We start from the raw sequence: 4,382 nt of genomic DNA, 5'->3' as shown, positions 1-4,382 counted from the left end.
TCAATTAACCAGTATGTTTTACAGAGAAATGGAAAGCTTTTATGAATCTGATAAGTCTGTTAATGGAGGTGGGTTACAGAACTTTACTATAAACTATGATATTTAAGCCGTAACGCAAATTTTTGAATGACCTGGCCCAAACTTTTCAGCTAATTAGTTACATTTAGGACATGAAATCAGGTCTTTTGACTTGTAGGACTCTACTTTAGTATTTGTATTCATTAGGGTTTAGTTAGGAAAAAGGAAATCATTCTAGTTCTTTTAAGAGGGACAAATTTATTAGAGGGAACCTGATAATAGGGAAGAGTACAATGGCCCAGAGGATAGCAACTACTCATAGGGCTTGATGTGTTGCTGGAGCCCCTGTAGTAGAGGCTAGAATGAGGGTAGGGGCTGCTTGGCAGAAGCTGGGACCACAGAGGGTGGGAGCTGGGGCCATGGAAAATGTACAGCTCTTATCAGAGAAGCCAACTGAGGCAGAGAGAGACAGGGAGAAATATCTGGCTTCTTCCTTTACCCTGTCCTTCATTCTTCTACCTGTGCCTCTTCTCCCTTTTCCAATTCTTACTTTTTGGAAATAGATATGTAGCAATCCTAATAGTATTACTTAGGGAAATAAGAAAAAGCATGGCATGTCTAATAACTTAGCGCTAAAGAGGCATATTTAAAGGGTAAAAAGAAGCAAACTTCCAATAAGATGGCTATTTATCATTAATAAAATAATAAATATTACATTATTCGCAATAGCCAAGACATGGTAACAACCTAAGTTTCCATAGATGGGTGAATGGATAAAGAAAATGTGATATATCCCATTGTATGTATGCACATATACATACATACAGCCTTAAAATAGAGGAAATCCTGCCATTTGTGACAACATGGATGAAACCTAAAGGCATTATACCAAGTGAAGTCAATCAGAGAAAGACAAATATAATATGCTCTCATACGTGGAATGTAAAAAAGTAAACTCATAGACACAGAGACACTAACAGTGGTTGCCAGGGGCTGAGGGTATAGATAATGGGGGGATGTTCAAAGGCTATAAACTTCCAGTTTTAAGATAAGTAAGCTCTGGGGGAAAATATTACACAAATAGTAAGTGATACAAGTAGACAAGTCCATTGTGCCACTCATTTTGTTTTATCCTCATCATATCTTTTATTGTAATTTCACTTGTTTTGTTTTTGGTTGTTTGTTTGTTTGTTTTTCCCTCATCTTAGGGAAAGGAGAGAAAGAGGGAGAAGAACCAGAAAGAGTAAAGTGGGGTGGGAAAGGAAGAGAGAATCATCAGAGAGACAAAAGCATAGAGCACCAAGAAGGCACAGACATTATAGGCAGAAAAGGAAGGCTGGTAACTGCAATATAAATTAAAATGTTGAAACAATACTACGCATACAGCATTTTAATAGACATTTTCCCTATTTAAATGAGAGAAAGAAGGATAGGTTGGAATGGTGAGTTGGAAAGAATATATCAAAGAAATCCTCCTCCTAGGGCATCATTTTCTATTAGGCTGACCTTGAGTTCCTGACAGCAGAGCAAATGCCACAGATGTTTAATCCTCTGAGTTGGTGGCATGTTCCTAATTTTCTGTTTTTATGAATATTTTATACAACTTTTTTCTTAAGACTTAAACTCATCTAGACTCAATGGTCTAAGTGTAGATAGCAGAAGGAAGCATAAATAGAAAAAGGAAGCATCTATCTTCCTATAGAAGAGAAATTGCTTTAAACTTGACTATAAACAAAGGAGAGAAACCAGACAACTGTATTGTACTTTAATTCTTTTTGTTTACTAGTACCTGTCAGAGCTAGTCTAGCTGATTGTATGAGTAATTCGCTCTGCTTTTATTTTGTCTGTTTCTTTTCTTCACCTATCCTTGGTATCCAATTATGGTCCAGTAATTGTCACCTCTTATCTCCATATAGAAAAGTTTATATGTTGATAGCCCTGTAAGAACACAAGTCACTGATTTTTAAAAAGGTTAGAATTCTTTTTATTTTTTGCCTTCCGTGATTAAGAGATGTTTACTAAGGAACACAGAGACTACCATTTAAGTAATTTATACCAAAGGCATCCAATATCATGACAGAATTCAGGATGTGGTGGGAGACTGGCAGGTGGGGAAGGAGAGACAGAGAAGAGTAGTTGGCAGGACCCGTGTGCATCATCTTCTCAGTTTAGAAGCCCATATGGTGCTTCATAATGCTCCACTCAATTGCCATATAGTTTTAGTTTACATCATATTAAAAATAAACTATTAAGAGCACTTCAGATGAATTATAAATCTCATATTATAATTTGCAAAAACGTTTCAGGAAGTGTTTTGATCTTAACATAGACTGGACTTTAACATAGACTGACAGATAAATTGTGACATCTACCTTTTAATGAAAAATGAACTTATTTATGAAAGATGTTTCCACTTTTTAAAAAATTACTCATTAAAAATTACTAATCACATTTTTGATTAAAATAAAGTTAAAGGGCAATTTTAATGTTGTGAACAAAACAAAACAAAACAAAATATAACTATCCCCCTACTCCCTCAAAAACAAAATAAAATAAACTAGTCTATTGTCCATAATGCAGACACACCCATTTTCTTTTGCATCTTGATGTATAAAGGTGTGCGTTTTGATTTTAAACCCTGGGGATGAACTAATTAAAAGAAATAACAGTCCCTGATCTTCAGAATCTTGTAATCTGCCTTATCTGTTGAAATATAGTTACAAGAGTAAGTTGTAGTGGCTCACAGTGATGGTCAGTGATATATTAGAGACTAATCTTACAGTTAGCAGAGTAGCTTGAAATTAATCATATCAATCTGTAAATTCTATTTAGTTTTCAGGATAATTTTTGGAAAACATAAACATAATCAAAGGGAACTAGGCTTTATTTTTATTTTCTTATTAGTATTTTTATACCTGAGCTATTTACACTTATCAACATTTCATATATGGTTCAGTTACAAAGCATGATTTGGGTGGTCTTCAATATTTACATTGACTCTGTCAAAGTAAGAGGGCTGCCCTGTCCTTGATGGCTACCTTCCCCATCACTCACTGCTTCCTGGATTTGTAATTTAAGGGAAATAGAGCAGCTATCTAAAACAGATTCATTCAGAGCACAATCACAAAACACTTCCACAAAAGCCAGAGGAAAAAAGAGATGTAGAAGCAATGTACATCAGTGATAATTCTTACAAATGTACTCACCTTCTGATTTCCTTTATCATTGCCCTGTAAGTTCTGGCTTCTGGATCTGGAAACATATGCTTATTTTCATTAACATGATTTCCCCCTAAAAGATAAATACGTGACTTTGGCAGAATGTTCAAAACAAATGTGAAAATTAAGAAACACCCAAGTTATTATCTTAATTAACAATTGGCTTTTGTATACTAGTTGGACATCTTCAAGAACCAAAGTTTTATCATCCATTGACATAAATTCATGGTGTGGAAATTCTAAAGATATGCTATGGAACCAAGAGATTTCCATTCCCAAATAGCTACTGTTATTTTACTGTCTAATACAATAATAAAACATGGTATAAAGAATAAAATAAAATTCATAAAAATTTTAAATACTAAGAAATTGAATAAAATAATTCATCAAGATTTAACACTTGGAATATACCAGATATTATATGTAATTTAATTCATTCTGTTTGAGTAAAATAAGATTCTTTGGCAAATCAAATATTCTAGTTAATAAATAGTAACAATGTGTACATTATTTTAACAGTCTTTTAATGAAGTCATCATTATAAACAAACAAGTTACAAAATTTGAAAAAAGTCGGTATACAATAAACACACTTAAATTATATTTGGTTTTTCTTTCCTGATTCCAAAAAAATGTCAAGGTTATTATTTGGACCATAAATTAGTTTCATCCAGCAACTAACTAGCATGGTCCTCAGTAAACATTTATTGAAAAATAAATATGTGGAAGCAGATGCTAATTAATTCTGGCTGAGAGAATGAATGGCTAACATATTACATAATATATGTAGCATTTATACTGACATTACAAAAATGTTTAATTCATACAGAATGTTAGATATTTTCATACATTTCCAGTGGTTTTTCTTAACCCAAATTTACTTGGAAAGTTTATGTGGTAGCGGTTCAAAAAATTTGGTATTTTCTCTAGTGTTAAAAAGTAATTTGGACTTAAAAAAAATAATTTGGACTTAAAGTACATACATAGATACATCTGTCAAATAAAAAATCAAAATGCATCTATGTTTTGTTAAATTGAACAGTTTAAAAAAATCACAAAATATAGTTAACATAGTTTCAAATATTTAAGGTTGAGTTTTTAACTTTACATACTTTTCCTGAAAGTATATAGATTTAGATATTATAAA

The sequence above is a fragment of the Pteropus alecto genome, unplaced genomic scaffold (assembly GCF_000325575.1).
Source record: "Pteropus alecto unplaced genomic scaffold, ASM32557v1 scaffold3, whole genome shotgun sequence".
NCBI lineage: Eukaryota > Metazoa > Chordata > Mammalia > Chiroptera > Pteropodidae > Pteropus > Pteropus alecto.
This window is presented reverse-complemented; position numbering follows the sequence as displayed.